Source organism: Macaca nemestrina, chromosome 19 (assembly GCF_043159975.1).
Source record: "Macaca nemestrina isolate mMacNem1 chromosome 19, mMacNem.hap1, whole genome shotgun sequence".
Taxonomy (NCBI): domain Eukaryota; kingdom Metazoa; phylum Chordata; class Mammalia; order Primates; family Cercopithecidae; genus Macaca; species Macaca nemestrina.
The window spans coordinates 80,213,931-80,240,289 of NC_092143.1; the positions used below are offsets into that span (position 1 = coordinate 80,213,931).

General features: G+C 45.3%; 1 protein-coding gene and 1 pseudogene across 1 annotated transcript in view; one reads left to right on the forward strand and one right to left on the reverse strand.

The window, feature by feature from the left end:
- Window positions 1-26,359, forward strand: part of LOC105478891 (RAB31, member RAS oncogene family) — a 150,918-nt gene that overhangs the window by 1,861 nt on the left and 122,698 nt on the right. The gene's annotated exons all lie outside the window — the stretch shown is intronic.
- On the reverse strand, window positions 24,204-25,010 carry LOC105478890 (large ribosomal subunit protein uL15-like; annotated as a pseudogene).

A 26,359-nucleotide genomic window follows, 5' to 3' on the forward strand; every position in this document is an offset into this window, starting at 1 on the left:
GGAGGCAGGAAACCCAGGCTCTCATTCTTTCCCACCAACGAGCTGTGTCGCTTTAGCAAAGCAACTCAGCGGCCTCATCTATGAAATGGGCATAATAACATGTTCCCCCTTAAGGCAGAGGACTATACCAGATGATCTCCTAAGATACATGCTACCATTTCAGGGTGGCAATTAGCAAACCTGGGAGAGGAGGAAGGTGGAGGAAATCTCTTTACTTCTTTTATCTCCAAGAATGATACACACTCTTTGAGTGGCTTCCTGCAGACAGTGCCTTACCTTTGCCAGTTGTGTGTGTAGGAAATTGAACTTGGAGTTGGAAGAACCATGCCAAAGCAGAGAAAGAATAGGTTTCTGGGCAGACGGAGGCTTTGAAACATCAGTCGTGGCTGGTCGCAGTGGCTCACACCTGTAATCCCAGCACTTTGGGAGGCTGAGGTGGGGGGATCATTTGAGGTCGGGAGTTCAAGACCAGCCTGGCCAACATGATGAAACCTGTCTCTACTAAAAATACAAAAAAATAACCGAGTGGTAGTGGTTTGTGCTTGTAATCCCAGCTACTTGGGAGGCTGAGCTAGGAGAATCGCTTGAGCCTGGAGGTGGAGGTTGCAGTGAGCTGAAATCGTGCCACTGCACTCCAGTCTGGGCGACAGAGTGAGACCCTATCTGAAAAAAAAAAAAAAAAAAAAAAAAAAAAAGAAACATCAATCATATCACACCACATCTGTGGCTTCCTTTTTTTTTGAGGGTGGCTGTAAGTTTCAGTTTTATTGAAATCAGAGAATGTTTTATTTGAAAAGCCAAATGATCTTATTGTCCACACTGAGTAAGATTTGCCACATCCCCTGGTTTGGCTGGCTCTTTCCCGGGTGATATGTGTGCAGCAGGCTGTGTTTCTAGCTGCTCATCCAATTAGGCTGGTTCTCTGGGTGGGATAACATTTGAGGTAGATCAAAGCCATTTAACTGTCTTCGGTTTACTCTCTTCTCTCTCTCTCTCTCTTTTTATTTGTTTTGAGACAAGGTCACGTTCTGTCACTCAGGCTGGAGTACAGTGGTGCCATCATAGCTCACTGCACCCTCCAACTCCTGGGCTCAGTGGATCCTTCTGCATCGGCTTAGGTTTATTCTCTTGATTCCAGAGACCCTGTGGATCAGTTAGTGCTAAGTCCAAAAGTCCTTAAAAAAATATGTATATTTTTGAGATAGAGTCTCACTCTGTCGCCCAGGCCAGAGTGCAATGGTGCCATCATGGCTCACTGCAGCCTCAACCTCCCAAGCTCAGGTGATCCTCCCACCTCAGCCTCCCAAGTAGCTGGGACCATAGGTGTGCACCACCCACCCAGCTAATACTTTTTATTATTTTTGTAGAGATGGGGTCTCCCTGTGTTGCGCAGGCTCTTTCAACATTTTAACAGGAATTGGGCTCGTTTGTTCTTTGCATAGGGAGGTCTGTCTTTTCTGGGTGAAGTTTTATGTGTTGCCGGCACTCAGCTTCCTGTTTTTTAGCCATGAGACACCTCCCTGAAGTCTTGGTATGACCAAGACCCCGACAGCCACACCTTCTTTCTCCCTGTTAGAATCACTGTCTGTTGGGTTTCCCTTAGAAGGTGACAGAGAACATAGACTTCGTAACAAAATCTCACTGTCACTGGGAAGGCTGAGGGGTTGGTCTTTTTGTGCCTGGTCCTGTGCTCAGTGAGGACGTGGGGACATGCTTCCCATATAAGGTATAGGTTGTTTTAGGCATGGGCAGTGGGAACTTTCAGCAGAGGCTCCCTACTGGTCACTGTTTGCTGTAGTTTCCTGCTCCATCCATGGGGTCGGAGGTCTTACCTCCTGACATTAGAGTCATTTGCAGCAGGTGGGAGTGAAAGTGGGCCGGTGCCAGGTCTTCTTCACCTGAACTTCATCTGTTTTCCTGGCATGTTAGGAATGTTCGAGCTTATTTCTTTTGGTGAATGCTCCCACATGGGATGGACAATGGCCTGTGGAACATTCTCTGAATGCTTTGTGTTCTTGGAAGACCAAGGACTGGAGAGCACTGGGTTTGTTTAGGTTACCTCTTATAAATTCTTGGCTCGCATCTCATGTGTGGACTTTCCCGGGTTCATTCCACATGGGGACAGCCCAGCAAGCCTTTGTGAATGCCCTTTCCTGGCCTGAGCCCAGTCACCTGTGGAAATCAGCCTTGCAGGAGGGTGTGCTTGATGGGGGAAGCACCCTGGGCAGGACCCTATAAGCTTCCTTCTTACCAGGAAAGTGTCATTCATCCCACTTTGTGATCTGAACCGGTGTTATGAAACATGAAGCTTAAAGGCAACACCCTTTAAAACAGCAAAGTATGTTAACAAAAAAAAAAAAAAAAAAACCTAACAAAAACAACACTGAGGCAGCAGCTGCTTCAACCCCAAAGGTGGAAAGTTTCCCAGTATGCATTTTTAACACACATCACCACGTGGCAAGAAGCAGGAGGAAGGCAGAGAGTGGGGAGGAGGAGAAAGAGAAGGAGGGGACCTTTGTTTTGTTATTTCCTTGGGGTATTTGTGCGCGTGCACTTAAAAACTGCTTCCTGATGGAATCCCAAAGAGATTTATATTTGGACTTTGGTTGTCTTGACAACAATTTAGAAATTTCTACCACTTCCTCAATAGCTGAGTGATCAGTTAAAAGAGCCGATGGCTTCCCTGCTTCTGGTAAGGAGCTTGTGGAAGCATCTCCTTGTGATCTTGGAATCTATATGGTGGCTCATCAAAGAGCAGTCAAATACCTGGGATTTGGTGAGACATCTGGGTAATGGGGACTTTATCTATGTCCAAGGCCTTCACATGGGCCTCTTGTCTCCCCAGGGACACTAGGATGCAAAAGAAGAACAGATTTATATTCATGGTAAGGCAGATCATCAGAACTGCGCAACCTCACATGAGTTGCTTTGAGTGCTATATGAGAGAGTATCCAATAAGGTGATAAGAATTTGTTAGTGTTACTGTGGAAGGAAGGAATGCATAGGATAGTGGGTTGGGCTGGGTAATGATCACATTTGCTTTCCGAGTCGGAGATTCTAGTAACTTACTATTTTTTTTTCCCCCAGAGACTGGCATTTCTTGGGGAGGAGGGATGGTGAGGAGGGTGGAGTGGCTAGCCACAGCATTTATTTCTTGGCACAACTGATTCCTCTATTAAATTGAACCATTTGTGGAAAGTATGTTCAGCATTGGTGACTCTGGGTAGCTTCTATGTTACATGAGAATAAATATGATATAGTGGGGTATCTTCCCAGCAGTGCCTGGTATATGGTAACACTGTATCTAATGCACTTATCCCAGGCTGATGGAATCCATCAGGGTCCCTTTGTTCCTCCTTTGTTCAGGGTCAACATTGCTGCTTTCATCCTCCCTCAGCTTTCAGAGCTCAGTGCGTCTCTGGAGTGTGTATCAGAATCATCTGAGGAGCATTTTCAAGCTTCTCATGGTCCTTTTCCCCATCCCTTGTGTCTTAATTTGAGCTGCTGTCACAAAAATACCATAGGCTGGAGGGCTTAAACAATAGACATTTAATTCTCACGGTTTTGGAGGTTGGGAAGTCTAAGACCAAGGTGCTGGCCGATCTAGTGTCTGGTGAGGGCTCGATTTCTGGTTTGCAGACAGCTGCCTTCTTGCTGTAACTTCACATGACTGAGAGAGTGCTCGGTCTCCTTCTCTTCTCATAAGGACACCAACCCCATTCATGAAGGCTCTACCCTCACAACCTAAGCACCTCCCAAATCCTAATATCCTCACTTTGGAGGTTAGGCTTCAAAACGTGAATTTTGGTGGAGGGACACAAACATTAATTCTGTAGTACCTTGTCAGTTGCTTTCAGGCATGTGGCCTCTACTTTTGCCCTGGCCCAATGACACTGTTTTAATGAGCGTGATATATCCCTTAAGTCTGCTCTAAGGCCATAGCCATGAGAAAATAGGAAACTTTACATTTTAAGATGCTAGGACAGTGGTTCCCAACCTTTTTGCCACCAGGGATCAGTTTCATGGAAGACGATTTTTCCACAGATTGGAACAGAAGGCAGGGGATGGTTTTAGGATGAGACTGTTCCACGTCAGATCATCAGGCATTAGTTAGATTCTCCTAAGGAGCATGCAACCTAGATCCCTCACATGCGCAGTTCACAACAGGGTTTGCACTCCTGTGAGAATCTAATGCCACCATTGCTCTGACAGGAGGCAGAGCTCAGCTGGTAATGCTCACTCACTCTTCACCTCCTGCTGTGCAACCTGCTTCCTAACAGGCCATGGGCCAGTACCACCCCAGGGGCTGGGAACCTCTGTGCTAGAGCGCAAAAGATTTTGAGTCACTAATTGGAAAAGACCTTTAAAATTTAATTAAGCCTGGTAGATAACACTTATTTGGTGTGTGCATGCCTGTGCCGATTTTATACTTTCATTTATCTTAGTTTTTATCATTTATGATATGTGTTTGAAAATGGAATAGGTATTCGTTCATTCAGCCATTCGCCATTCATGGAGTGTTTCTTTCATGCTGGGAGCTGTGGGTGGCCACATGTAGACAGGCTGGCAGTGATTGCTGCCTTCCCAAGGACACGAACACACCAGCAGTGAGCTCTGTGGCAGTGACTGGATTCTGATTATGGTGCTTACCATGGCCCGCTATACAGACCAGAAGTAGTGTGGTGTGATGATGAGAAATACTGACTGTCATCCCGCTTATTAGACTTGACGGCATGGGGGGGACAGAAAGTTCTTGCTCCAGGTCTGTCTTGGGTACCTGCTATTGCACAGTGCTGTGCTAACTCTGCTAGAGACAGAAAGTAGGTCAGGCAGGGATCTGGTCCCTGCCTGGCATGGGGAGGCTTCTGGTTGGTTCCTGTGCCACACGCACAGGAACGCGGCCCATGCTGACGGGTGTGTGCAGGAAGCGTTGCATGTACAGTGGGAGATGCTGGGAGTCGAACCCCGTGGGGGCTGTGAAGTGGGGAGCTGGGAAGGTTTCTTGGAGTAGGAAGGATTTGAGCAGTGCCTAAATGGGTGAGTAGGGCTTTGACAGTGAAGGAAAGGTGGGTGTGCACTCCAGGCCCTGGCAGGGGGCTTGAGATCTCACTGTATTTTCTGGCACAGTCCCTCCTCTCTCAGCCTGCCCGCTCTTCCATTGACACCCCCTACTCCCTGTCTCTCTAGCACTGGGTCTTTTATTTTTAATTCCCTTTGCCCCGTGTTTTTTGAAAAACTTAAAACTTACATAACAGTTGAAAGTACTATGAATGTTCCCTAGATTCAGCAGGGATAACATTTTGTCACTTGTCCTTTCTCTCCCTCTCTCTCTCTCTCTTTTTTTTTTTTGACATGGAGTCTCGCTCTGTCAACCAGCCTGGGGCGCAGTGGCACAATCTCGGCTCACTGCAACCTCCACCTCCCGGGTTCAAGCGATTCTCTTGCCTCAGCCTCCTGAGTAGCTGGGATTACAAGTGTGCAACAGCATGCCCAGCTAATTTTTGTATTTTTTTTTTAGTAGAGATGGGGTTTCACCACGTTGGCCGGCTGGTCTCAAACTCCTAGCCTCAAACAATCTGCCCGCCTTGACCTCCCAAAGTTTTGGGATTACAGGCGTGAGCCACCGCACCCAGCATGTCTCTCTATTTATAAATAATACTAAACATTTTTTTTTTTTAACCATTTAAAAGTAAGTTGCAGACATGGTGGCACTTTACCCCCAAATACTTCAGTATGTGTCTTTTAGGAAAAAGGGCATTCTCCTATGTAACCACAATACTATGCTCCCATCCCCTAAACTGAACCAGGTGCAAGAATAGTATCAAATATGTGGTCCATGTTCAGAGGCTTCCAGTTGCTCCTTCCCAGCTGTTTAAAGGGTGCAGTTAGACATCATGTATTGTATTTGGTTGTTCTGTCTCTTCAGTCACTGTGCATGTAAAACAGTTCCCCTTCTTTTTACCCCATTTCTCTGGCATTTTTGAAGAATCCAGGCCAGTTGTCTTGTAGGCTGTCCCAAGATCTGGAAGTGTCTGATTGTTTCTTCATTGCTTCTTTCAGGTTCAGTGTTTTGGTGAGAATACAACGTAGGCGATCTTGAGTGGGCTTATTTTTTAACATGATCATGTATAGTGTTAAAATACTCTTTCCCATTTATCTCTGTGGCATTTATTTAAAAAAATTTCTTAGCTTCTGCAAGTGTCAGGCAGTGCTGTGTCTGACACAGGACTTTGACCTCTTGGAGCCTACATTTTAGCAGGAAGGTGGGGAAGTTAAATCCTATGGTCTTTTAGGAGGTGGTATGTGCTTTATGGGAAAAGAAGGCAAGAGGTGGGAGTGGGCTGGTGGGGGTGACAATTGGGTATGCTCAGTGTCTTCAGAGCCCAGGGTGGAGGCGTCTGCCTCTTACTTACCCATGGGTTGATGCTGGTCTTACAGCTTCCTCCTGTGGTAAGCTGCTGAGCTGTGGAGAGGAGAGTATGTCCTAAGGAGCCAGAGTGGTCATTCTTGTTGCCTAACTTTGTCAGCAGAAATGAGGAAAAGAAAAGTGGAATTTTTATTTGAGATGGAGTCTTGCTCTGTCGCCCAGGCTGGAATGCAGTGATGTGATCATAATTCATTATAGCCTCCAACTCCTGGGCTCAAGTGATCCTCCTGCCTCAGCTTCCTGAGTAGCTGGGACTACAGGCGTGCCACCACACTCGGCTAATTTTCTTTCTTCTTTTTGTTTGTTTGTTTGTTTTTGTAGAGATGGGGTCTTGCTGTGTTGCCCAGGCTAGTCTTGAATTTATGGGCTCAAGAAATCCTCCCACCTCAGCCTCCCCCAAAGTATCGGGATTACAGGTGTGAGTCACTTTGCCCAGCCGAAAAGTGGACTTTTTTTTTTTTGAGACAGGGTCTCACTGTGTCACCTAGGCTGGAGTTCAATGGTGCCATCACAGCTCACTGCAGCCTCAGCCTCCCAGTCTCAAGTGATCCTCCTGCTTCCAAAAAGTGGGATTTATCATCAGGTCACCAAATGGGTTTTTCACTGTGGGATCTTTTGATGAGTCTTTTTCAAATACATTTCCTTGATTTAGATGTCTCAGGCCTGCTTGAATTCTCTAGAAGTCATGAAAGTGGCTTCTGTTTGCACCACATTAAACCCAGAAGATATCTTAGGCTCCTGTTGGTCCCCCCAGAGGTGCGTAGGAGACTTGAGTTATCAGAAAATTGAAGAGGCTTGCAGCACAGCAAACAGAATACAGGGAGGTCATTTCCCTTCTATTTTCTCTTCTTTGAACAGGATGCCACAGAGAGCTAGATCCCTTTCTATCAATGTATTTGTTTTTTTTTTTTTTTTTTTTTTTTGAAGAAAAAGATGCCTTCATTCTCCAGGACTACTGTCTGCCCTCATGGAATCACTTTCCTAACTAGGATCTGCAGATACAATGTGTAGCCCTGGGAGGGAAGGACAGAGGGAGAAAGCGGGAGAGAAAGAGGAGAGAAAGAGAAAGACAGAGAGACACGCACACGTACACATACAGACACACGCACACACAGTATGCAGAATATCACATAAAACTTGCCCTCTGCTGGCAAAGAGAAAGAACAAAAAGCGTTTTTTATTTTTGACAATCAGATTATTGGCCAGGGCATTTACATTTATGGAGGTTAATTAAGAAAGTTTTATTTATTTACTTTTTATTTATTTTATTTACTTTTTTGAGACAGGGTCTTGCCCAGGCTGGAGTGCAGTGGTGCCATCACAGCTCACTGCAGCCTCGACCTCCTGAGTTCAGGCAGTCCTCCTACCTCAGCCTCCCGAGTAGCTGGGACTATAGGTGCCCACCCCACACCTGGATACTTTTTTTGGTATTTTTTGTAGAGACGGGACTTGCCACATTGCCCAGGCTGGTCTTGAACTCTTGGGTTCATGTGATCCACCTGCCTCAGCCTCCAAAAGTGCTGGGATTAGAAAGTGTTTTTTAAAGTTTATCCCATGGCATCAATACTACATAGTTAATTTATACTTAATTTTAGCAGCTAAAATATTTTCTGAACTTTTTTTTTTTTTGAGACAGAGTTTTGCTTTTGTTGCTGAGGCTGGAGTGCGGTGGTGTGATCTCAGCTCACTGCAACCTGCAACCTCTGCCTCCTGGGTTCAAGCAGTTCTCCTGCCTCGGCCTTCCAAATAGCTGGGATTACAGGCACGTGCCACCATGCCTGGCTAATTTTGTATTTTTAGTAGAGATGGGGTTTCACCACGTTGGTCAGGCCGGTCTTGAACTCTTGACCTCAGGTGACCCACCTGCCTCGGCCTCCCTAAGTGCTGGGATTACAGGCATGAGCCCCTGCAACCAGCCTTATTTTCTGAACTTTCATAATAAACTTCTAAAGAGCTAACATTTTTCATTATCAAGTAGTTTAGTCTTTTGGGGCTGTTACAGTAAAGCACCATAGACTGGGGGCTGATGAACAACAGAAACGTATTTCCCGCAGTTCTGGAGGCTGCAAGGCCACCATCAGGGTGCCTACACGGCAGGTTCTGGTGAGGGCTCTCTAAGGGGTTGCAGACCGAGTCTTCCCGTCGGGCGAGGGAGCTCCCTGGGGCCTCTTCCATGAGGGCACTAATCCCATTCATGAGAGCTCCAGCCTCATGACCTAATCACCTTCCAAAGGCTCTACATACTAATATTATCACTTTGGAGGTCAGGATTTCAACATATGAATTTTGGGGATCACAGATATTCAGACCGTAACATAAAGTGATGCGTGCTATTTACAATTTGAAGGTCAGGCGTGGTGACTCACGCCTGTAATCCCAGGACTTTGGGAATCCAAGGATGGTGGATCGCTTGAGGTCAGGCATTTGAGACCAGCCTGGCCAACATGGTGAAACCCCGTCTCTGCTAAAAAGACAAAAATTAGCTGAGCGTGGCGGCATGAGCCTATAATCCCAGCTACTAGAGAGGCTGGGACATGAGAATCGCTTGAACCCAGGAGGTGGAGGTTGCAGGGAGCGGAGACTGTGCCACTGTACTCCAGCCTAGGCGACAGAGCAAGACTCTGTCTCGAAAAAAAAAAAAAAAAATATATATATATATATAAAAAATAAAATTTGATCTAATTGTGAGGGAGGAGAAATGATCAAGTAGTGAAATGATACATGCTGATTGTAGTTTTAGACTGCAGAGGTGAGGAATACAGGATGATGGTTTTAATCCCATTTCTTAATAATGACACATCATTGTACTAGCTGGCAATAATATCCTATTTGTTCTCCTCTTTAGTTTGTTTGTAATCCCACAGCCAAAGAGAAGTCATCCTGCTTGCCCCCCTTTTCTGTAACACTTACCTCCTCGTTTAATTTCTTTTTTTTCTGTCTTTCGTTTCACGTTTGGAGGATGGCTTTATATTTTAGGACCAACATCAACCTCACCATCCTGCCCTGTATTTCTTCTGTTATGTCTTTTTTCTGCCCCTGCAGGATCATTTTCTTCCATCATTTTAATTTGTTTTCTTATTCTCTCCACTTCACACGATGAGTCATCAGCCCCGACCTCTTGGAAAGAGGCATCCAGGGCTTCGCTTTTTCAGGAAAGTGTTTCTAACCCTGCTTTTCACTCGCTCCCACCCTTTCAGTGGGACTGGGCCAAACTGCTTCCCGCTGTGCCACAGCAGCACTCAGCAAGCCGCAGGGTTGCCATCAAGCCTGGCCAGGCTCACCCTTTTTTTTTTTTAGATGGAGTCTTGCTCTGTCACCCGGGCTGGAGTGCAATGGCGTAATCTCCGCTCACTGCACCTTCTGTCTCCTGGGTTCAAGCAATTCTCCTGCCTTAGCCTCCCAAGTAGTTGGAATTACAGGCATGCACCACCACATCTGGCTAATTTTTGTATTTTTAGTAGAGATGGGGTGTCGCCATGTTGGCCAGGCTGGTCTTGAACTCCTGACTTCAAGTGATCTGCCTGCCTTGACCTCCCAAAGTGCTGGGATTACAGGTGTAAGCCACCACACCCGGCCTGACATCTTTAGTTATCAGAGTTGTATTACATGGGTGCTATGTGGTAGTCTCTGTCCTTGAGGTTTACAGTCTAGCAATGTCCTTGGCCTGCTAGGGCATATGTGGGAAAAGTTAGGTAACAACACCAGACATCCCAATGGGATACTGCCAGATGCTTAGTTGCCAGATGTTCAGCAGGTGAGGGCTGGTGGAGTTTGGGGTGACCAGGAAGAGCGTGTCGTGTCTGCTAATGAACCAGAAGAAGGGTGATGTCAGGTGAGGTGCAGAAGGGGCATGTCTGGGAGCGAGTGGGCCTGGCTTCACTTACATGAGACACACACACACACAGGGAGAAGGTTCCCCAGAGACTCGGTGTCACAGTGGTTTCCTATATGGTGTAGGGGGTAGATTTGGGCTTATAAGTAATTTATTCTTTCTTTATTTATTTTTTTGCTTCTCTGTATTGATTTATTTAGTGAGCGTGTATTGCTTTGTGTAATTACATTAAAACCTTCAAAATATGTTGCAGGGGACAAGGAGATGCTTGACAGAGCGAGATCCATTTGGTTCTTACTGGAAATAAGAGGTACACTGGTAATGAAATTGGAAAGTAAGTCTGGGTCAGACTCTAAAGGGACCTTGCAGTTCGAGTTTATAGCTTCGGTGAAATGACAGGTCTGGCATCAACAGGATGCAGATTTGGCTTCTCAGGTAGTGCTGTGCTTTCGCTTGTGCAGGCCGTTCTCTGGGGTCCGTGGTCCATCACGGGAGGGCAGCCACCTCCTTTTGGGGAATGGTGACCTCTTCAGGGTGGCATTTAGGCTTTTTCATCATTCTCTAATTTCCTGTTCCTCAGAATGGGGTCTAGGAAGGTTGTGAGCCTGTCGATCTGTTCTTAGGGTTCTGCAGGTTTTCTGTGTGTGGCATGTCTGTTTTCTGTGTGCTGTTATTTGAAAAATAAATAAAACTACATCCTGGATCTTCCAGGTCATCATCCTCTCACAGAACTCTGTGACAACATTAATGTCATTAAAACTGGCTTAGGAGAAAATAACCAATGTAGAGTTAGTGTAGAAATAATTGGGGTCGACCGGGCACAGTGGCTCATGCCTGTAGTAATCCCAGCACTTTGGGAGGCCAAGGCAGGCAGATCACTTGAGGTCAGGAGTTCCAGACCAGCCTGGCCAACATGGTGAAACCCTGTCTCTACCAAAAAATATAAAAAATTAACCGGGTGTGGTGGTGCGTTCCTGTAATCCCAGCTACTTAGGAGGCTGAGGCAGGAGAATTGTTTTAATACGGGAGGTGAAGGTTACAGTGAGCTGAGATTGCGCCACTGCACTCCAACCTGACAGAGCGAGACACCATCTCAAAAAAATAAATAAATAAATAACTGGGGCCATGTGAAGACCATGTAATTATGCAGCACATGCAGCAGGTGTTTACTGAGTGCCTGCTGTATACCAGGCAGTTTCTAGGGGTTGGGGGAATAGCAGGTAACAACATGGACTGTCCCTGACCTCATGGAGCTGATATTCTAGTAGGGGTGACAGGCGGTGCACAAATACCGAGTGTGGCAGATGGTGAGGGGTGCTGTGGAGAAAAGGAAATAGAGGAAGGGCCCTGGGTGTGCTGGTTGGGAGGAGTGTGGTTTCAGGTAGGGGCTTGAGATCTCTGAAAGGAGGCATCTGAGTGAAGATCAAAGAGACAGTACTCAGGGCAGCCATGTGGGCCACCAGGCAGAGGAGTCTGTGGGGCTGGAGCAGGGTGGACACGCCTGGTGAGTGTGAGGAACTGCAGGTGAGCAGTGTGACTGGGGTAGGAAAGAGAAGGGAGGTAGAGGAGGGTGTAGAAGAGGGATAGGTCAGGGAGGTTTGGGGCCGGGTCAGGTGGGATCTTGCGGGCCAGTGTAGGAACTTTGGCATTTCCTTGGAATCAAGTGGGAGAGCTTGCGGAGGTTTTGGTACAGAGCAAGGACATGATCTGATTTAGCTTTTATGAGGGTCGCCCTGGCAGCTGTGTGAGGGCTGACCATAGGAGGATGCAGAAGGAACATGGGAGGCAGCGGTGACTTCTAGAATGTAGCAGCAAGGTGGTGCACATGATCCCATGTGAGCTGTGTTTTGAAGGTGGAGCTGACAAACGTTGCTGATGGACTGTGTATGGAGCACAAGGGAATTAAACCATGACATGGTGCATGGTGCGTACCTCGGAATCCAGCCACAGTGGAGCAACACTATCCATCACGTGAAACTAACGTCAAGTGGAATGTCATTGGCTTTATAGTTTAATTTGTATTTAATCAGTGCATCTGTGTCTATTTTGTAGTTTCAGAAGAGCACAGTTTATGTGTACCCTTATTATTTGTGTATATTTACACAGTGGAATAGTTAATGACTACCTCGAGGTCCATGAGATTGTTTTTCCCCGTGTGAAAGTATGCAGAGTCTTAAAGGGGCCTGAGAAACCCTGCTCTAACCACTGCGATTAGCCAAGGACTGATGGAACCCATTTGTTCCCTTACGAAGAGTCACAGTATTGGCAGGACTCTGGACAAGGACGAGGAAGGCTGCGTTCCTGTGGCACCACCAGGTGGAAGGTGCAGGTATGTTCTCAGGTATGTTCTCAGGTATGGCCAGTGTCTGCCGAGATGCTGTTCCTCAGCTCTACAGTTTTACTACTTTTTCTGGTATGACATAACTAATAGACAACCTTGAAAATCCTGGCTACTCCCATGACTAGATGCAGGTACTATTGAAACCTCAGAAGTCTGTGTTGCAAAATAAAGCAAAGAATGCATTAGGCTTTGTTCATAAAAGCATTTTTTTTTTTTTTTTTGAGACCAAGTCTCGTTCTGCCACCCAGGCTGGAGTGCAGTGGTGTGATCTTGGCTCACTGCAACCTCCGCCTCCCAGGTTCAAGCAATTCTCTTGTCTCAGCCTCCCAAGTAGCTGGGATTACAGGCGTGCGGCACCATGTCCAGCTAATTTTTGTGTTTTTAGTACAGATGGGGTTTTACCATGTTGGCCAGGCTGGCCTCAAACTCCTGACCTCAGGTGATCTCCCTGCCTCGGCCTCCCAAACTGCTGGGATTACAGGCGTGAGCCACCGTGCCTGGCCCGTAAAAGCATTTTTATGAGCATGTTGAGTAATGAACTCAGTCATTTCAAGATCTTCCAAAACAATTCATTTGTTAGGGAATTATTAGTAAATATGGCAAATAAAAAATTTTAAAAATACCTCTATTTAAAAAGATGAGTTATATATATTATTTTTCATAGATTAATCTTAGCAAGACAATTTTCTTAGTCCGTTTTGTGTTTTGTAACAGAACACCTGTGACTGGGTAATATATAAAGAAATTGGCTCATGATTCTGGTGGCTGGAAAGTCCAGGCTTGGGCAGCTGCATCTGGTGAGGGCCTCAGGCTGCTTCCCCTCATGGCAGAAAGTGGAAGCGAAGTGGGTGTGTACAAAGAGATCACATGGTGAGAGAGCATACAAGAGAGCAAAACCAAAGAAGCCAGACTCTTTTTACCAATTGATTGTTTCTGGAACGAATCCATTTCTGCTAGAGTCAGAAGTCATCCACCCCAGTGAAAGGGCATTAGTGTACTCATAAGGTTCCATTCCTATGACCCACACACTTCCTACTAGGCCCACCTCCCAGCACTATTACACTGGTGATCAAATTTCAAACCGAGTTTTGGTGGGGACAAACAGACTACATCTAAAGCATAGCAAGAATGTAGTGTGTAATATTGTATAATCAAAATATAAGTATTTAAAAAACATTATTATTGAAATGATACTTTGCATAATGTACTGATTTGCATATGTTGCTACTGTTAATGAGGATTTCATGGTTGGACACTTCACTTGCGTTGCTTTTGACTTGTTAATTATAATTGTTGTGTCACAAATAACCAGATGTGCACATTCTTATTTGTGCTTATGAACAAAGTAGTTACCCTCTACTTATGCCGTCTTTATATGCCCTTGGCTTCTTCCTTATTAAAAATATCCATGGGTGAAAGAAAAACAGTAATTGTAGACTCACAGGCACTATAATAATTTGTAATTGCTTCTGCTGTGAATCTTGGCAACATCAGGAATGGTTGAGAAGGATTGGTACATAGCCCTGGAACGTACTCCTTTCTTTTAAGGAAGCACTTCAGAATGCCTTTGATTAAGAAGGATGTCATTATGCAGATGAGCTTGTAATTGTTCTAGTGTAGGAAAAAGGTAATAGCCCCATAATCCTCAGCGCGTAGACTTGTACTGACTATAACTCATGTGCCACAGACTGTGCTCAGTGTTTGTTACCTATTGCCGCATAACAAACTACCCCAACCTCAGTGGCTCCAAATAATAACTTGTTAATATTTCTCACAGTTCTGTGGGTTGACTGGGCTCAGATGAGGAGTTGTTAGTTACCTGAAGGCTTTGTCACTTACCTGTCTGGTGACCGGGCTGGGCAGGCTGGGTCAGTTGAGTGCTAATCAAGCATCTCTCTCCAAGTGGCCCCTCTACCTGGGTAGCTTGGGCTTCCTCATAGCATGGAGTCTCAGGGTGGCCAGTCTTGTCACCTAGTGGCTGGCTGAGTTCACAGCAAGTGTTCCAGAGCCTTGGGGAAGTGGGTGCTAAAATACTTCTGACCTAGCCTCACAGATCCCAGAATGCCATTTCTACCATATTTTATTGATGAAGCATTTTACTAAGGCCAGCCCAGAAGCAAAGAGAGGAGAATTAGACTCTACCTCTTGATGGGAGGAATAGCAAGAATCTGTGGTCATCCTTAATTTACCCTACTGGATGAGTGCTTTACGTATGTTATGACATTAATAGGCTTGTAAGAGTGAGTTCTGTTCTTCATCTTGCTAATGAGGAGACTGTAGCTCAGGGATTTAAGTAACATGCTCAAGGACTGACTGCGAATAAATGATGCTTCGAGCATTAGAACTAGCTTTGTATGATTCTAAATCCCAATGCACATAATGACTTAATTGTGTCACAAACCAGTTATTATTGTTATCATTATATGTCACAAATTATTTGTTCAAAACCGGCATGTGGTAGGGAGAGCACCACTGGTCTGATAGAATGGACTTTTTAAAAATAAGGAGTCTTGTATTAAAAACATAATTTAATAATTTTATTGAATAATTTGAATCAGGTATGAAGCATTTCCATGGAAGGAAAACATACAAATTCCCACAATGTTAGGGTCCTGGTCAGGTTCTTTGGAGATACAGATACTGTTTGTCATTTCTGGAAATGTATGAGATGTGCAGAGGCAAAGTCCAGTATCAGAGATGGTCTCACCTTGATGGCAGTAAAAGGCTCGAATGCGTTTATAATAACACCAACGGCAGCAGCGACAACAACATATTTGTTTGGCACTTTGCAGTTTACAGTGAACTGTCCTCATGTTATTTCATTTAGTCCTCAAATAACTCTATGCGGTCGACTTTTTGTCTTCGATCTGCAGGTGTGAAGGGCAGAGGCTTAGCCATGTGAAATGGTTTTGCTCAGTGTCATAAAGGTCATACGGGAAGTGGGCCCTAACCCAGGCAGTGTGACTGCTCCAGGGTTCCCAGCTCCAGAGTGCAGGAGGCACCCGTTTCCAGTTCTTTCCTTCCTTTACTTTCTCACAGGGCACCTTTTAAGCACTATAAGTTGGTTTCAGGAAATGTCAGTTTGTGAAATGTGATCCATCCAGAAGGCCAACCTGCTGGACTGCAGGGGCCTGTTAGATATTAGAGGTTCCCAGGTCTGCTATTACAGCTGTTGGATCACTGTGCAAACGCTGCTGCCAGGGTGGCACAGTGGAGGGCAGATGAGCCCTGGCGGCAGGTGGACTTGGGCACGTATTCGCTGTGGCAAATCATGTAATCTCTGGGGCTCAGTTTTCTCATTGCAAAATATTGACAGTTTGCGTAGATAACGCCTCTAACAGGGAACCTTGCCTGGCACGTCATATTCAAAATATTACCTTACCAGCGTCTTCTCCCAGACCGTTTTACATCCTCATCACTTGAAGGCTTAAGGGAGTTTAAATAGATTCTTTCCACAAGAGGAGCTCTGGCTGAGTTGTTTTCTTTATATACTTTGCTACAGGGTCTGCCAAGTAAAAGGTGCTGAGTAATAGCTTTCAATTCACTAAATGAATACTGTAGAATATCATTATTTTCATTCATTAGACTAAATTTATAACATACTCTAATTTTTTATATTGAAGTATAACATACAAAGTACACTAATCTTAAGTTTAATGCACGACGGACTTTCACAAATGGAACAGACCTATGTAAACACCTGGGTCAAGAAATACTATTACCAGCTGCCCAGAAGCCGGCCCTGTTCCCCCTTCCAAGCATGACCTTAAAAAAAAGCAACTAGTTGTCTTGACTCCGAACACCATAACATTTCATTTTGCTTGTTTTTACGTTGTAGCATATGCTTACTGTAGGATCTTTGTTTTTATTTTTAAGTACTTATATTAAAATGACGTTCTTAGGACAGAAGTTTCCCCACCAAAGGGCTGGGGCAGAATGTGCTGCCATTGGGCCACAAGTGTGCAGAGACATGGATATTGGCCCGGGGAGCTGGGCTGGGTAGGCTGTGGCCCTTTGGCTTCTTCCAGCTGTAGCCATGTGTGCCCATACAGCCTGGTGCTATATAGATAATAGCACTTTCTGTGTTTGCTGGGATGTGAATAAGGTTGGAAAGCAGTGTCTTCAGAGGCCTTGTAAAATCAATTAATTAAAATGAGAAGCATATTACTTTTATTTTATTTTATTTTGTTTAGAGACAGGGTCTCTCTCTGGCATCTAGGCAAGAGTGCAGTGGTGTGATCATAGCTCACTGCAGCCTCGAACTCCCGGACTCACATGGTCCTCCCACCTCGGTGTCCTGAGTAGCTGGGACCACAGATCCTCCAGCACGCTTGGCTAATTTTTAAATTTTTTGTGGAGACAGTGTGTTCTCGCTATGTTGTCCAGGCTAGTCTCGAACTCCTGGCCTCAAGGGATCCTTTTGCCTTGGCCTCCTAAAGTTGTGGGATTATAGGCATGAACCACTGTGTCCGGCCTGAGAAGCATGTTAATTGTGTATAATTAAGCCATTTTAAAGTGTTCAAGGGTGTTTGAAAACAGTTCTCTCAAATATTAAAAATATGTCTTGTTTCTATTTTTAATAAACAAAACCTTTCTGTGAAGAAAGTCTTTGCTAAGATCAGTTTTTCCTCTTACCCCAGCTTTACTGAAGTATAGTTAACAAGTAAAAATTGAATGTCCACTTTTAAGGGGTGCAATATAATGCTTTGATTGTATACATTGTGAAATGATAACCACAGTTAAGCTAACTAACACATTCATTATCTCACATAGTTATCTTTTTTTGTGGTAAGAATACTTTGAGATCTACTTTCTTAGCAAATAGATCAGTCTTTTTAAAAGTTGTTTTTAATGACTAGACTTAATGTGTACTTGTAAAGAATAAAAAGGGTACACATAGGTATAAAATGAAAAGTAAAAAAGACCACCTTTCTCTACTAATGTCTTCTATTTCTTGTGTATTTTTTGAGTTATGGTCTATGCATATGCAAACATTAATGTAAACCTTGAGAATTATTCCTTGGCACCATGTATAGAGCAATCTCATTTATTTTAAAAGTCACATAGTGTTCTGTCACAACAGTATATCATGATTTACTTAACTAGTGCCCAAATGATAAATGTTGAGGTAGTTTTCATTTTTTGGCTTTACAAATAATTCTGCAATAAAAATCTTTGTACTTGAATCTTAATGTACGTGAATGAAATGTATTTGTGGGATTTTCTAGAAATAGAACATTGGGTCAGAGAACAGGAGATTGATATCTAAAAAGATATTGCAAAATTAGCCTCAAATATTGCATCAATTTACACTCCCTTTAAATGTTTGATGACATGATTTTCTACACCCTTACAACACAGAATATAACCTAATTTTTTGTTTGTTTGTTTGTTTGTTTTGAGACAGGGGCTCATTCCATCACCCAGGCTGGAGTGCGGTGGTGCAATCTCAGCTCGCTACAACCTCTACCTTCCAGGTTCTAGTGATTCTCATGCCCCAGCCTACTGAGTAGCTGGGATTACAGGCGTTTGCCACCACACCTGGCTAATTTTTGCATTTTTAGTAGAGATGGGGTTTCACCTTGTTGGCCAGGCTGGTCTCGAACTCCTGGCCTTATGTGATCCACCCGCCTTGGCCTCCCTCAGTGCTGGGATTACAGGCGTGAGCTGCCCCACCTGGCCATGAATATAATCAAATTTTTTATTTTTGCTAATATTGTAGATTAAAAATGGTAATCTATTCTAATTTGCATTTCTTTATCATGACAATGGATATTTTAAAAATTTGTTTATTGACTGACTATATTTTTCTGTTATCTGCCTCTTTACGTCATTTACCCATTTTCAGTTGGGTTGTTTTTGTTACTGATTTGTGGAGAAATCTTTGTATATTAAGAAACTAAACTCTTTGTTATTTGTATTGCATATGTTTTTCCTCAGTTTGTTGTTTCGTGTTTCACTTTGTTTACTGTCTTTTAGAAAAACATACTGATATTTAGAAATCTTCATTTAGTTAACTATGTCAGTCTTTTGTGATTTTGATGTGTTATGTCTTGCTTAGAAAAATCCTTCTCCACTCTAATATTATAAAAGTATTTAGTGGCTGGGCACGATGGCTCATGTCTGTAATCCCAGCACTTTGGGAGGCTGAGGTGGGCGGATCACAAGGTCGGGAGATTGAGACCATCCTGGCTAACACGGAGAAACCCCGTCTCTACTAAAAATACAAAAAACTAGCCGGGCGAGGTGGCGGGCGCCTGTAGTCCCAGCTACTCGGGAGGCTGAGGCAGGAGAATGGCGTGAACCCGGGAGGCGGAGCTTGCAGTGAGCCGAGATCGCGCCACTGCACTCCAGCCTGGGCGGCAGAGCGAGACTCCGTCTCAAAAAAAAAAAAAAAAAAAAAAGTATTTAGCTATATTTTGTACTAGTACTTTCATATTTTCTTACATTTTAAATTATTTGAGCACTTGGATTTTGGGATAAAGAACCATCTAGGGATTTAGTCTCCCCTCCCCCCTACTGTAAATGCCTAGTTGGTTGTTTTAATACCATGTATTTATTAATTCATGATGATTATGGACTGGTTTGACATGTTATCTTTGTCATAAATGAAATTTCCATGTGTATGTGGGTCTGTTTTTGGACTCTATGTTCTATTAAAAATTTAATTAATTTCTGAATTTAAGAAAAATCAGAGCCAGTTGCACCTGAATTATGAATTTACCCCTGGTTGTTTTTTAACTCTTCTCTTGACGTACTTCTCACACACTGCATTCTGTTGCATAAAAGGAATAACATGATGTTGAATGACAGATCTAAAGATGGACATTTGTGTGGTAAATATGTGGTAGATTCTGGGTGATTTTTCATATGCTTCATATAAAAAATGATTGTACGTAAAATATCTCTTTTGGAAGGAACATAATCTGAGCCATTCAGATACACCAAAATCCAGCTCTTCTCTACAGTATCGCTGTGGGTGTAGCTAAAAGACGAGATTTTAAGTTTAAAAACAACTTCTGCATGTTATTTGGAAATTTTTTTTACTAATTTCTCACCCAGCCCAAAACTTAATGGGCAAATTTAAAATATGCATTTACTGTCTTAGCATTTTACAAAGTTTGAGGCAGACTTTTTTTTGAGTCAGAGTCTCACTCTGTCACCCTGGCTGGAGTGCAGTGGTGTGCTCTCAGCTCACTGCAGCCTCTGCCTTCCGGGTTCAAGTGATTGTCCTGCCTCAGCCTCCTGAGTAGCTGGGATTACGGGCGTGTGCCACCACCCGGCTGATTTTTGTATTTTTAGTAGAGATGCCATGTTGGCCAGGCTGGTCTCGAACTCCTGGCCTCAAGTGATCTGCCCGCCTCAGCTCCCAAAGTGCTGGGATTACAGGCATGAGCCACTATGCCTGGCCTGAATTTGCTTTTTCATCTATGATAATAAGCTCCTCCCCCAAACAGATGGGAATTGAACTCAGACAAGTTTTAATTTGCACCCATTTGCAAAGGTAGGTTTGCATTTTTCATTCACTTTCCCTTTTATATATTTATGTGTGCAGAGGACAAAATGCAGAAGACACAAAGGATGAAGAGCGAGAAACAATGCCCTGGTTCCATCTCCCTCAGCTCTGCCATTCCTCTTCCCGGGAGCACCGGTCGCTTGTAATGCCCTCAGAGCTCTTGGGTTCATCCAGCATGGGCTCCGCCCTGCCTGTGCAGGTACCAGACCATCTGCATCCAGGGGGACGTGGAGCCACACGCATGCAGGCAACAAGGAGAGGGCCTGTCACTGACTGAGGCTGGGCCCCTGGGGCAGGGGTTTCATCAGAGCCCTAGGTCTGCTCTGTCTCCAGAGAAACCTCCCCAGTGGCAGAGGCCCAAGTCCTGCACCCACTGCAGCAGGGCAGGGCTGCAGCCAGGTGAGCAGAGGGCAGAATCCTCCCCCGGAATACATTAGACCCAGTGGTGACATTAGTTCACGCTCAGTGCACTGTTCACAATCTCTGGTCCTCACAACGGCCCTGTTAGCGGCTTAGGTGCGGGCATGCAGTGAGAAGGTGGGTGCTGGAACTTGTACCCAGGCTTGTCTGACACCAGAGCCCATGCTCTCCACCACAGCCATGTCTCTAACCTCCCCCTAGTGCTTGGTGCCACTGCAAGGACTTTCTTTTCCCTTCTCCCCTTAACTGTCATGATAAAGTGACAACATCTCAGGCAAATTTAAAAATTCCCTGAAGGAATCAGCTGGTTGGCGCTGAACTTTGCAGGGTGCCTTGAACACTGTGGGCTGGAGTCTGAATGAATGCATTGCTTTCCTCATGCAACAGTATTGTTTGAGCCACCGTAAACCCACAAGAGTTTTGCTGGGTGCTGAGTTTCTGCGAGTTTTCATCATCTGTGCTAATGCTCCTCTTGCTGAGCATGATAACCTGGAGCATGGCCTGTATTGAATTCACGTGGTGGCTGCTGCAGGACTGAAACTTGAGGGTAGGTTAAGGGAAGCAATGGGGATGAGCTGAGCTTTCACCGGGTGGCACCTGGCTCTGGATGCTGATGTGTTTGGATCAGCGGTAGAAAACAAGCCAATAGAATGATGGGTTAGACAGTTTCCACTGCACACAGCACTTGGGCGTTGTCCATGCTGTAAATCTTTATTTTTTCCACTTTGGTGTGAGTGGGATCACTTCCATTGGAGCTAATCCAGAAATTGCCAAGTCAGTGGGAATTGTGAGTCTACAAGTTAGGAATAAATTTAGCTTAACATGCAATGTATTGGAAATGATCCTAGATCCTGGATCCTTCCTCTTCCCAAACAGTGAGCTGTGAGGGAGTCACTCCTCCCACCAGGTTAGAACCATATGATGTGTGCAGATGTGGCATATATGGTGTATGCTCTGAGGGACAAACCCTTGCCTATCCTCCATGGATGCACATTAGGAAGGCTTTGATAGGACACTAATGTCTTGACTCTATCACAATAATTGAATCATTATTAGTATCCACAGGCATTCGGTATCCACAGGCATTCTGGAAGCCCAGGTTCTCCTTCATTCTGCTTAGTAGCTTGGCCTAGAATTCTCATTCCTATTCTCTGCCTGGAGACCCAGCCCAAACTCCAAGCTTCATTCCATTTTCCTGGGCCCTGGTTCCCTCCAGGATTCGGTCCACAGGTGGGTGTGGACAAGACTGCTGGGACCACGGCCTTGGTTCCCTGCTCTGTTGATGAGGTTCTTGGGCTCAGACACCATCTGCAACCCTTCTGCAACCAGCCTCTCCATTGTCTGCAAACCCTTGCCCATCCTTCCCTCAGAGACCTTGTACCCTTGTTTTCTAGTGATCCTTGAAATTTGAGGCAATAGCTATTAGAAAGAAGAGACTAGAAAAAAATAGGAGGCATAGTTACTGGGGAGGGAGGGCTTGGTTGGTAAAAATAGGTGAATTTTGCTGGCATGGGTCAAATTCCTCCTAACTGAAAAGAGGGGAGTATCTATTAATACAAATGCAAAGAGGGGAGAAAATGTGTTCTGTTATATGGGAGAGGTGTGCCCCATAGTCGGGAACCTGTGCCCAGTTATGTGAGATGGAAGCTGGGGGGCAGGGTGGCGGGGAGGAGGGAGGGAGGGAGGGAGGAAGAAGGGAGGGAGGAAGAAGGGAGGGAGGGAGGGAAGGAAGGAAGGAAGGGAGGGAGGGAGGGAGGAAGGAAGGAAAGCAGGCAGGCAGGCTAAACTAAGGTCATACACTCAGGTCCTCAGGTACATAAGAGCTAGTATCTATCGCACTCTAAATACTGACACTGGACGAACTCCTTCTCTGCGCTGTCACAGCCCTGTGAGGTGTTGCTCTTCCTGTCACTATTGTGCAATTGAGATGGAAGCCTGGAGAAGTTAAGTACTTGCTCAGGGCCCCGCAGCCAGTAAGTGGCAGGACCTGTGCTTACCTCCTGGCCCATGGACTCTAGCGATTGTGCTGTGAAGCCACCATGCCCGCTGCCTTTCCTGAACAGGGACAGGATGCGTTACATATCTAACTAGGAGAACATGGGCTAAAACTCGCGAGTTTAAGTTGTGAGTGAGCTAAGGGTGAGCCGAGAGGATGATTGTGACCGGTTTTGTTTACTGGAGTGTGGGTGTCCTGAACAAGGAAGGGGGAGTCCTTATCCCTGAGGCACTGTTTAACCTGGAGGGTGGTTCCCAGTGCTGGGGGCTCTGGTGTGGTGCTGGATGTCATGCGACTGCTTTGGCGACATTTGAAAAATGGCTGAGGAGCTTCGAGTATGGGACTTTTGAATTCTTTGTCATAGGAGGTGTTTAAACAGAGCTGAGTGGCCACTTCACAGGGGCATGGATACGAAGGCGCTTTCTAAAGCCCAGCATAGCATTTTACATGGGAACATTTTGATCAGTGGTGGAGGGAGACGGCAGGCATGGTCCTGGGCTGAGATGTCTGCCAAGCACCTGCCAGGAGCCACCCAACAGGAAGCATCCCTGGCAGGCTTTTTTTTTTTTTTTTTTTTTAGATTCAGGAGATGCATGTGCAGGTTTATTACATGGGCATATTGTATAATGCTGAGGTTTGGGCTTCTAATGTTACTGTTGCCCAAGTAGTGAACATAGTACCTCATAGTACCTGATAGGTAGTTTTTCAACCCTTGCTGTCCTCCCTCCCTCCCGCATTTTGGAATCCCCAGTGTTTATTGTTCCCATCTTTGTGTCCGAATGTACCCAAAGTTTCGCTCCCACTTGTAAGTAAGAACATGTGGTATTTAGTTTTCTGTTCCTGCATTAATTCACTTATGATAACGACCTCCAGCTCCATCCATGTTGCAAAGGACATGATCCTTTTTATGGCTGCATAGTATTCCATGGTGTATATGCATCGCATTTTCTTTATCCAGTCCACTGTTGATGGGCACCTGAGCTGACTGTATGTCTTTGTAATTTCAAGCAGTCTTTTAATGTTTAGCTAGAAAAGTCATTGCTTTGTCTTTCCCGTGTAAACCTCTTAGAAGATCTAGGCTACTGAACATTGAAATGAAATGTTGAAGGTGTTTTGAAGCATTCTTTCTTTTGGGGTAGGCTTCAACCTCATACGTTTGTTCAAATTTGTTGAAAAGAATAGTTCAAAATAGTCTGGCCTTTTATGTAAGTTTAAGTCTAAGTGTTTGAAATCGGAGAGCCAGATGAGGAGTTGGACCTAAGGTCTGTTTCTAACGCTGGCTCCACAGGGCTCAGACCTTCAGAAGGTGGGGCACGGTTGGGGACAGGTGGGAAATGTGGCGAGCGACTTGAAGACGTGTACCTGGCAGCTGGGGAGGCTCTCTGCAGGCGTGGAGGGGTGAATTGTCAGTGAAGGTGAGGAACAGCAGAAAGGAGAGGCAGGCAGGGTGCAGAAAGGACCCCAGATAGGATGGACAAAGCGGGGCCCGAGGGGCCACCCCTGTGGGGAAGCAGTGGGGCAGGGAAGGACTCGAGTCTCTGGCACCTCAGCACTGTGTGCCAGATGAGAGACAAGTTGTATGTGGCTATATTCTCTCCATATCCATTTCTTTTTGTTTTGTTTTGTTTTTACAAAGTATTTAGCATTTAATGAACCTCCTTCCATGTGGCTTCAAGCCACCAGGACACAGGCCCCCCCCAGCATTCTTAATCTTCTCCTCAGCTCATCAGAATTGGGCTTTCACGATGACAGCCTGCTTTGGGAGCTTTGCCTTTCCCAGAACTTTATCGTAGCCTAGTTGTACCATAGCAGTGATGGGAGGAGCCTTTTGGTGGTGGTGGTGGTGGTGGTGGTGGTGGTGGTGGTGGTGGTGGTGGTGGTGGTGGTGGTGGTTTTTTTGTTTTTGAGATGGAGTCTCTTCCTGTCATCCAGGCTGGAGTACAGTGGCGCAATCTCGGCTCACTGCAACCTCTGCCTCCCGGGTTCAAGTGATTCTCATGTCTCAGCCTCTCAAGCAGCTGGGATTATAGGCGCCTGCCACCATGCCTGCCTAATTTTTGTGTTTTTAGTAGAGACGGGGTTTCACCATGTTGGCCAGGCTGTCTGGAACTCCTGACCTCAAGTGGTCCGCCTGCCTCTGCCTCCCAAAGTGTAGGGATTACAGGCGTGAGCCCCCGCACCCGGCCCTCCGTCTTGCTTTTAGCAGCATTCACCTGTGTCTGCTCGCTGGCCAGAGTCCACAGCTTGTCAAAGTTGACAGTTGGGCTGAAGCTCTGTTTCCTCTTCAAGTGGTAATGCCTCACACCTACTTTCCCACATAACCTGGGTGACATTTGTCAAAGCTGATCCTGTGGTGATGCAGACCACCAGCATTACCACAGCCTCCACGCTGCTTCCGCACTTGGTGACGTGGCTGTGGCTGTGGCTGTGGCTCGCGTGGCCCTGAAGTTTCCGGCTTTTCCTCAGTCTGGATGGCATGCCAGACGAAAGAGAAAGGTTTCTACAAAGTCTCTTAAGGTATTGAGCACCTATTTCTTCTTTTAAAAATGGGTAAGCTGAGCACCGTTGTGCATGCCCGTAATCCCAGCTACTCGGGAGGCTGAGGTGGGAGGGATCGCTTAAACTCAGGAGTTCGAGATCAGCTTGGGAAAAGGGCAATTTTTCTTTCATTATCATTTTGATGTAGAAAATCAGTAACATCTTCTTTGCCAATATGAAAGCGTGTTTTTCTTTAAGCAGAGTCTTGCTGTCAGCCAGGTTGGAGTGCCACGGTGAGGTCATAGCTTACTGCAGTCTTGAACTCCTGAGCACAAGGGATCCTCCTGCCTCATCCTCCTGAGTAGGTGGGACAACAGACATGCACCACCACGCCTGGCTAATTTTTAAAATTTTTGCAGAGATGGGGTCTCACTAGGTTGCCCCGGCTGGTCTGGAACTCCTGGGCTCACACAACCCTCCTGCCTCAGCCTCCTGAGTAGCTGGGATCACAGGTACACACCACCATGCCTGGCTAATTTTTTATTAAAAAAAATTTTTTAGAAGGTCTTTCTAGGTTGCCCAGACTGGTCTTGAACTACTTGCCTCAAGTGATCCTCTCCCCTCAGCTTCCCAAAGTGATGGGATTACAGATGTGAGCCACCATGCCTAGCCTGAAAACTTTTCCTTTTGATTCTAGCATTTAGATCCTAAACCTAAAACTGTTGCCCTAGAATTGCACTGCCCACTTTTGCTGCTAATCTCATTCCCTGTCCAGACCTTTGAGGACCAGAGTTGGCTGGGCCTCCCTCCCAGATGATGCTCAGGGTGCTGGATGCTGGAGCGCAGGGACTTTCTCTGGTGACTGTGGGGAAGTCCCTGCCCTCCTACCTCCCTTTTTTTCATTTGTTGATTGGCAGAGCTGAGATTTCCCAGCGTATGTGAATTTGGTTTTGTTCATTTGTAAACCCCTTGACGACTCCGTACATCAAAATAATGGCATTCCTCTTGGGAGTATTTTGTGATTATTTCCTCACTGTGTAATATCACATCAAATATCCAAAGTCAATTCAGCAAATGTTTATTAATAATAAGATTTGCCGAAAGCAATAGAAGTCTTAAGTGAGTTATGCCTACAGTTTCTAAAAAGCCTTCAGATTGTGGTGGTAAAACAACTTGCTTTGTAAATTTTGTGTAATTTGTATTAGAAGATGCTAATTTATTTTAAAAGCACAGGACTCTTCTGTGGTAAATTTCCAAGTCTGCCCCTGTCATTGGAAAAGCTTTTGGTGTGAGTGTTCTCGGATGTAATTGGGTGGTGGGGCAAGGACTCCTTGTTTTTGTTTTCAAAT